This window comes from Peromyscus eremicus, chromosome 11 (assembly GCF_949786415.1).
Source record: "Peromyscus eremicus chromosome 11, PerEre_H2_v1, whole genome shotgun sequence".
NCBI lineage: Eukaryota > Metazoa > Chordata > Mammalia > Rodentia > Cricetidae > Peromyscus > Peromyscus eremicus.
In genome coordinates this window covers 57,533,764-57,542,547 of record NC_081427.1, presented here as the reverse complement: position 1 = coordinate 57,542,547, position 8,784 = coordinate 57,533,764, and the positions used below count along the sequence as shown (strand labels likewise).

General features: G+C 43.9%; 1 long non-coding RNA gene across 2 annotated transcripts; it reads left to right on the top strand.

Annotated features, from left to right (window-relative positions):
- The first annotated feature begins 384 nt into the window (after positions 1-384).
- Positions 385-6,621, top strand: LOC131921677 (uncharacterized). 2 transcript variants are annotated; one of them, XR_009382057.1, is made up of 4 exons: positions 385-642; positions 2,072-2,181; positions 4,754-4,878; positions 6,378-6,621. It is a non-coding gene; the product is annotated as an uncharacterized LOC131921677 (long non-coding RNA). The 2 variants fall into 2 exon arrangements; XR_009382058.1 differs by lacking the exon at positions 2,072-2,181 and having other exon boundaries at positions 388-642.
- Positions 6,622-8,784: the final 2,163 nt, after the last annotated feature.

Genomic DNA, 8,784 nt, shown 5'->3' with positions numbered 1-8,784 from the left:
TTGTGTGTGTGAGGGTGTATACACATGACTGCAGGTTCAGACAGATACCAGGAGAGGGTATTGGATCCCCTGTAGTTAGAATTAAAGACAGTTATGCTCTGAAAGAGTGATGCTCTTGCTTGACTACTGAGCCATTTTTTCAGTTATGTTTTTATTCTTTTAAAAACTTACACTGGGGGCTGGAGAGATGGCTCAGAGGTTAAGAGCACTGACTGCTCTTCCAGAGGTCCTGAGTTCAATTCCCAGCAACCACATGGTGGCTCATAACCATCTGTAATGAGATCTGGCACCCTCTTCTGGCCTGCAGACATATATGCAGGCAGAACACTGTATACATAATAAATAAATAAATATTAAAAAAAAAAACTTACACTGGCTTAGGTGAAGGCAAGATACAACCATTGATTAGTTATTTCTGAGTTCTGACAAAATATATGTGTAACAACCTAGTTAACAATATAGGATATTTCTATCACCTCCCAAAGTTCTGTTATGCCCTTTGTTGTAAGTTCTTTTGTCCTATTCTTTACTCCTCATCCTGGGTCCCTGTTTAAATTTTGTCTTTTCTAGAATGCCAGAGACTGGAGACTATAGTATGGTACATTCTTCTCTAGAATGCCAGAGACTGGAGACTATAGTATGGTACGTTCTTCTCTAGAATGTCAGAGACTGGAGACTATGGTATGGTACATTCTTCGATCTTGGCGTCTTTCATAACATGGTGATTTTCAGTTCACACGTATGGGTGGATGTGTCATGGTGTGCATGTGGAGGCCAGAAGACAACTTTGTGAAGTTGATTCTCTTTTCTCCCACCCTTATATGAGTCCTGGGACTTGAACTTGCGTCACCAGGCTTGTGTGGAAAGTGCCTTTACTTGCTGAGCCATCTCACCCACCCACATCATACACATTTAAAAATATTTGGAAAATTAGTGTTGTCACTAATTAGCTGTCTGTGTGTCTGACAACAAGACCTTCTGATATGTAAATGAGAACCAGTATTAACTGTGTGGAACTCGAGCACTTAGATCTTAGTAACCCCACCAAGGGAACATATGCAATTGGGTCTAGGGTTTTTGTTTTGTTTTTTAAATAAATGTTACTAATAGCTTGAAATGCTTCATTACTACATTGCATATCTCTAAAGGTGTAGACTTGAGTTGGAATTACTGTGTGGTTTCTTTGAAAAGTTAACTGAATGCTTTGAGAACCTAGACTTGTAGCTTAGTTAAAGCCACAGGAATTCCAAATACAGAAGGGCAGACTTGGCTCTCATGCTCCCATCCTCCTCAGCAGCACTTACGTTAGCCCAGGGTTGTGTACTCACTTCCCTTCACAAGCCTCCTCCATTCTGGCACTCAGTGGCTGCAGTGCCAGGGACTCCTACCTCCTCCTGGCCCCTTTCTTTCCCACAAGGGACTCTCCAGCCAGCACAGGGGATTGGGGAGACCCAGGCTACTCACTCCCTTCGAGATTCAGCAGAACTTTGCCAGCTGCCTGACTGGGACTGTCTAGTTTCCCTCCCTGGCCTTAAGACACAGGACCAGTGCACATTGCGAGGGCAAACTTGCTCCAAGCTCCTTGACCAAAATGCTAGCCGCACCAGACTGCAGCCAATAAGCAGGAGACCTGAGATAGATAGAGGCTGTGGTCCCAACAGGAAATCAACATCCCAGCCCTTCTGTGAACATTGTAAACACCTCTGCTGAAAGGAGAAAAGTGACCTGAATAAAAAAGAAATAGAGAAAAACAGCCAGCAAATTAACTCCAAATAGGCAAATCTCAATTCAGAAGTAAAAACAACACCCTTCCCCCTTGCAAATAACACGATTTAAAAAAAAACCAAACAAACAAACAAACAAACAAACAAACAAAACAAATCCCAGGGTAATGGCCCATTGAAAATCACCTAGAATTCCCAAAGACTTCCCATGACTCTAAGGGCCAGGCTGAATTCAATACCAAATACTGTTCTCAGAACCTCGTTCTTCCTCATCCTGTACCTGTGTCCTTCAGTTCTGACTTCTGATTGGGTTCCAGTCTCAGAAACATTATTTCCCTTGGTTCTAGGATGGCTGTAACAGTTCCAACCTGTATATTGTCAGAGGAAAAGATAGCCTCACTTGTACTGCCTCCCAGGATTCTACACAATAATTTCATCACATTTCAATGACTCCAAGGTATGCAGTCACCTTTACAAATGAGTATTCCCAGGGGAATGCTGCACAGACTATGCAGGCTCAAACCATTCATCTGGTTCTGAAGTGCCAGTCAAACCATATAGACTGAGAAATAGGGATGGACATTGTATAGAAGCAGTTTGAGGTTGGAAGGGGAAAAAAAAGGAGGAGGAAGAAGATAGACACCAGCATTTAACTTAACATGTACTTATTATTATATCCTAGTTGCTAGGAATTACTTTTACAGATGTCATTTCATTTTCACAATGCCTCTGTGAAACAGTAATTTTCCTCTCGTTTTTTCAATCAAGGACACAATGTCAAAGAGGTTTAGTCATTGGCCAATTTCATATCATTTGGTGGTAATTGCTAAAACTAGAATTCAAGCTGAAGTATTTCAGAATCCAAGGGCAGCATCACTAAAAATGCTATAGTCTCACCCAGCGATTATTTTGAGGATTAAGGCACTCATCTGGACGTGTTTATGAAAAGATCAGTTACGTCATTTTAAGCTTGTTCTTTGTGTGGTGCTTACTCACCTGGCACACTCACTCAGGAAATAGTGGTTGGGTGCCTGTTATGAGCCAGGTACTGTTGTGTGAACTAAGATAAAGTAATGAACAAAACAAGTCCCTGTCTCAGGGCACACTGCATTCGAATATAGACGGAAAACATAAAGAGGTATATAATAGCTAGAGAAAATTAAGATTCTCCTTTAATTTTGATTATCAAGGGGGTCTTAGTTAAGGTTACTATTGCTGTGATGAAACATGACCAAAAGCAACTTGGGGAGGTAAAGGCTTACCTATCCTGAATTACAGTCCACTGAGGGAAGCCAGGACAGGAACTCACACAGGCCAGGAACCATGTGGCAGGAGCTGATGCAGAGGCCATGGAGGAGGGCTGCTATTGGCTCACTCCTCCTGGCTTGCTCAGCCTGCTTTCTCATAGCCCCCAGGACCACCAGGCCAGGGATGGCACCACCCAAGATGGTCTAGGCCCTCCCACACCAGTCACTAATTTAAAAAAAATGTCCTACAGTTTGGCCCACAGCCTGGTCTGATGGAGGCAGTTTCTCAGTTGAGGTTCCTTTCCTTCTGTTAGATGACTCTAGCTTGTGTCAAGTCAACATAAAAGAAGCCAGAACAGGGCTGAAACCCTCAGAAGCATTTGGTGGTATAGGCAGAACTATGAAATTTCACTTGTAATTTTCCAATGGTTGATTCTGGTGACATTACTGATTGAGGAGTAGATTAGGGTCAGGGCATGATAGAGACAAAATGGCGTAATTATTTAAAATTAGATGAACTATAAAGATAACTAAATTAAATGAACATTCAATAATGTTCCAGATACCTTTTCCTAAAATTTCTGGATTGGTTTTAGAAAGCGTTTCCTGGCCTCTCTCGGTGCCCTCCCTGCATGTACATACATGGTAAACTCTAGGGCAGTAATTCTCAAAGTGGTTTGCAGAGGTCTGTGGGTCCCCTTTCATGAGCTGTGGGAGCAAGAAGCATTTCCTAAGATGACAAACGTTCTTTTTCGCACTGTGGCTCTTTGCTCTGATGGTTCAGAAGCAATGGCTGATCAAGCCACTCATATTCAAAGTGACTCAGCACTATGCTGCCACCCTGTGCTGGCAGTGACTGTATTTCTATTAACATGTGTAATGAAAGGGAAAATGTTTCAAGACAATTGTTGATGTCTCAACTCTTGTGTAAACATCTTCACAATATTCTGGATGGTGAAAGGGAAGCCTGCATGGAGCACCTCTGCCCGCACATCACAGTATGGTGGTTCCCCAAATAAAGCCCTGTATGAATGAACTATGCACTTAACCAGATGTCCTTTTCCTGGAATACTTTCCCTTAGACCAGCTGACAAATGGTGATTATTCAGAGTTCAGAAGCTGGAAGACATCTCAAACAATAAAGTGATTTTTCATGAAAATTGTCAATGAAACAACTGATAGTGTTGCTAGCGTTAATTTTTTTTTTTTTTTTTTTTTTTTTTTTTTGGTTTTTCGAGACAGGGACTAGCGTTAATTTTTAAACTCAATTAAAAATGAGAAAGTTAGCCAGGCGGATCTCTGTGAGTCCGAGGCCAGCCTGGGCTACCAAGTGAGTTCCAGGAAAGGCGCAAAGCTACACAGAGAAACCCTGTCTCGAAAAACCAAAAAAAAAAAAAAAAAAAAAAAAAAAAGAGAAAGTTAGGGAACTGGGATGAACTGTGAGCTTGATGGTATCCCACCATCTAAAGACTTCCTGATGAGACTGGTACTCACGTTAATTGATGTAAAATATGGTGTGATGAAACATCACTTGAAAGATCTGTGTCAGTGAACCAATAACTCATGCATGGTAGTGACAGATCCATTCAGATGAGGGCTGAGGGTAGAGCTCAGTGCTGGAGGGCTTTCCTAGCATGTATCAGGCTTGGCTTTGAGCCCCAGCACTGAGAAGTCGAACAAACAAGAAGACCAAAGTGCATAGTGAACTAATATTTCCCCTCCCTCCCTCCTTCCGTCCCTCCCTCTCTCCTCCCTCTCTCCTCCCTCCCTCCCACTCAACAGGATCAGGCTGGCCTCCAGTTTGTTATGTAGCCAAGAAGGACCTAAAGTCCTGATTCTCCAGCTGCCACCTTTCAAATGCTGATTATAGGAGTGCATCATCACAGCCAGCTTAAATATGCTTCCAGGTATGAAAACATGCGTAATACGATTCTGATTCTATATTTAGACTGACAGCCAGAGGCCTTTGTTTATTATTAAATCTACCTGCAGTTATTCACAGAGCAAAATCATATCTCATTTCCCACTACATACACACATATGTGGCTGGATTCACTTTATACATTTCAGTAAATCAACATACCTTGACAAATTGAAGCCGGGCTCATTTATAAGATTCAAGCTGTCCTCTTATTAAGACAGTATTTTTGGGGGGTTGGAGGTGGGAGAGGGAAGGTGAAGAAGGAATTCTTTTAATTAAACATTTACATTTATTTATTTATTTATTTATTTATTTATTTATTTATTTATTTATTTTGTGTGTGTGTGTGCAAGTTCAGAGGCCAGAGGAATATGTGCTTCCCATCTCCCCACTATGTGGATTCTGGGGACTGAACTCAGGTCATTAGGCTTCATGGCAAGAGCCTCTATTGGCTGAGCCATCTTGCTGCCCCTGAATTACAGTTATTTTAAATACGTTAGTTATGTTAACAGATAATAGGCTTATTCTCATGATTTTAAAATGAATTAATGAGTAAATACCTTTGAGAATTACACACACACACACACACACACACACACACACACACATTTGTTTTTGAGACAGGGTTTCTCTGTGTAGCCCTGGCTGTCCTGTAACTCACTCTAGACCAGGCTGGCCTCGAACTCATAAAGGTCCACCTGCCTCTGCCTCCCAAGTCCTGGGATTACAGGCATGTGCCACCACTGCCCAGCATCAGTTTTTATTTTTAATACTGCACATATCCAAATAACCTATAAATAAAAGGTCTTTGGGGCCCTATATTTTTAGGGTTCAAGAAAGTTTGATAGTTCATCAAACTGAGACCTGCTCCTGCTGAAGCATTTTCTTTCTATGGATCAAACACGTCTCTCCCCTGCTTTTCTGTTTGTAAACCAAATCAAGGAGTGGGGTTTGTAGGCCCACTCTGGTTTTCTTTCTTTTTGTTCCAACATACTGTTTGCATTGATCACTTGGGAATCTCACATAATGCACCTTGATCACACTCACTTCCCCGTCCTTCCAGGTCCCCCCCATCCCCCCCCCCCCCCCCCCGTCACCTCCCCACACACAAAAAAAGAAGAAAAATAACCAAGTCCAATTTATGTTGCCCCAATACTCACTGGAACATGGTCACACTCCCATTGGCCACCCCTTAAAGAAAACCGAGTCCTCCCCACACCCTCCACCATCCCCCGCCCCCACCTTAAAGCCTTCATTGTGAAGAGCTACACTTCAGCATGCTTATCACAAATTTTAAGAGTTCTCTTCAATGACTTCCTGTCCAGGCTCTTTCATTTAGGGGGTGGGGTAGGGTGGGGGGGGAGGGGTAGCAGGGGGAGTTGTCACAGAGGCCTTCTGTGTGTCTCATTCTCAACTGTGAGTCTGCAGTCATCAACACTCCTGCAAACAAAGCTTCCTTGCCCTTTACAGCCAGCAGGAGCACAGATTATGGACTTCTACATGGTTTCCGGTGACAGGACAGACCATGAACATCCACATGGCTGCTGGCACCAGCATGTACTGTGGACCTCAGCATGGTCTCCAGTGGCAGTACAGACTACGGACATCAACACGGCCCTCTGCTGCAGCACTGACTGTGGACATCAACACGGCTTCAAGCACAGACCACAGACATCAACAGGGCCTCTGTGCAGGACAGATCACCTCAAGCCCCACCATGGCCTCTGGAAGCAGCACGGACCATGGAGGTCTTTCGAGGAGGTCCAGTCCAGAAAATAAAGCATTTATCTCAGACATCCTGCTGTTGCTCAGAGACAGGGCAATTGTGCAGCTGGGCAGCACATTCTGGGGCTGAGTCTGTGCTGCTGCATCTCCCTGTCGGCCCTACTCAGCCACACGTTTCCCTGTCCACTGCAGCCTTCTCCCACACCTGTCACCACCGTGGAATCTCCAGTTCCTTTCTCCACCGCACATGCACTGCTGTGTTCCTGCATCTTTCCTACCTCTTCTCACATTTTTTTGTTGTAGCGGCATTGGATACTGCTGGGTGTCACCAGTATATATATATATATATATCTCCTAAACAGCTTTACATGCAAATACTCATTGCAACAAGTCTTTGGTCTGATTCAAGGTTTCTGAAGCACCATAAATACTGGACCATCACCTAGACTCTCTTAGATATAATGTTGTTGTCCAGAGTCAGGGTGATCTTGTGGCTAGGCAAAGTGTCTGGGAGGGGAGCGTTTCAGTCCACCAAACACTTCTCCCCTCGAGGATCAATGGGCATGACCATTTTGCTTGCAGCCTGAAAGCTGTGCTCCCCTTCTTCCAGCAGGGTAAGCAGCCATGGCTCCAGCGGCTCCATGCCATGGGAGGGCCCGAGGGCCAAGGACCGGCCCTATTCAGTAATGCCATGTTTTTTGCCCACTGAGGCTGTTTCCATATGGCTCCCATACCTTTCATCGCCGCATCTGTAGCTCCACCATTCTGCCCCACACGGACAGCTCTGCTCCACCATCTTTCCTTTCAATTTTGTGAGTCCACTTATTATTTTTATTATTTATTTATTTTACATTCCTGCGGCAGTTTCCTCTTCCTCCTTTCCTCCCAGCCCCTCCCACCCATGCCCCCTTTGTTCCCACTCCCCACCCCCACCCCCCCACCCACTCCTCCTCTGTTGCTGTTCAGGAAAGGGCAGTTCTCCCATATCAACAAAACATGGCGTATCAAGTTACAGTAAGACTAAGCACATCCCCATATATAAAGGCTGGGCAAGGCACGAGCAGTAGGGTTCCAAAGGCCTGTAAAAGAGTCAGGGACAGCCCCTGTTCCCACTGTTAGGAGTCGCACAAGAGGACCAAGCTACACAACTGTAACATATGTGCAGAGGGCCTACGTCAGTCCCATGCAGACTTTCTGGTTGTCTCTTCTGTCGCTGTGAGCCCCTAAGAGCCCAGGTTAGTTGATTCTGTGAGTTTTCTTGTGGTGTCCTTGATCGCTCTGGCTCCTACAATCCTCCTTCCTCTTCTTCTGCAGGATTCCCTGAGCTCTGCCTAACGTTTGGCTGTGGGTCTCTGCATCTGCTCCCATCAGTTGCTGGATGAAGCCTCTCTGATGACAATTAGGATAGGCACCAGTCTATGAATCTAGCAGACTATTGTTAGGCATTATTACATTGATATTTTTTAATCCAATTAAAAAATGGGTACAGATCTAAACAAAATTCTCAACAGAAAAATCTCAAATGACTGAAAAACACTTAATGCAAATCAAAACGATGCTGAGATTCCATCTTACTCCTGCCAGAATGGCTAAGATCAAAAACACAATGGTAGCTCATCCTGGAGAGGATGTGGAGCAAGGGGAACACTCCTCCAATGCTGGTGGGAATACAAACTTGTACAGACACTTTGGAAATCAATATGTCAGTTTCTCAGAAAACTGGGAATCAATCTACCACAAGACCCAGATATACCACTTCTGGACTTATAACTAAAGGATGCTCAATCATACAACAAGGACACTTGTTCAATTATGTTCATAGCAGCATTATTTGTAATAGCCAGAACCTGGAAATAACCTAGATGTCCCTCAACTGAGGAACAGATAAAGAAAATGTAGTACATTTACACAATGGATTATTACTCAGCCGTTAAAAACAATGACATCTTGAAATTCTTAGGCAACGGATGGCACTAGAAAAAAATCATCCTGAGTGAGGTAACCCAGACCCAGAAAGACAAACATGGCATGTACTCATCAGTGGATATTAGCTGTAAAATAAAGGATAACTATGCTACAATCCACAGACCCAGAGAGGCTAGGTAACAAGAAGGTTCAGGGCGGGGGGGGGGGGGGTGTGTGCCAAGATATCCCTGGGAAGGGGAAA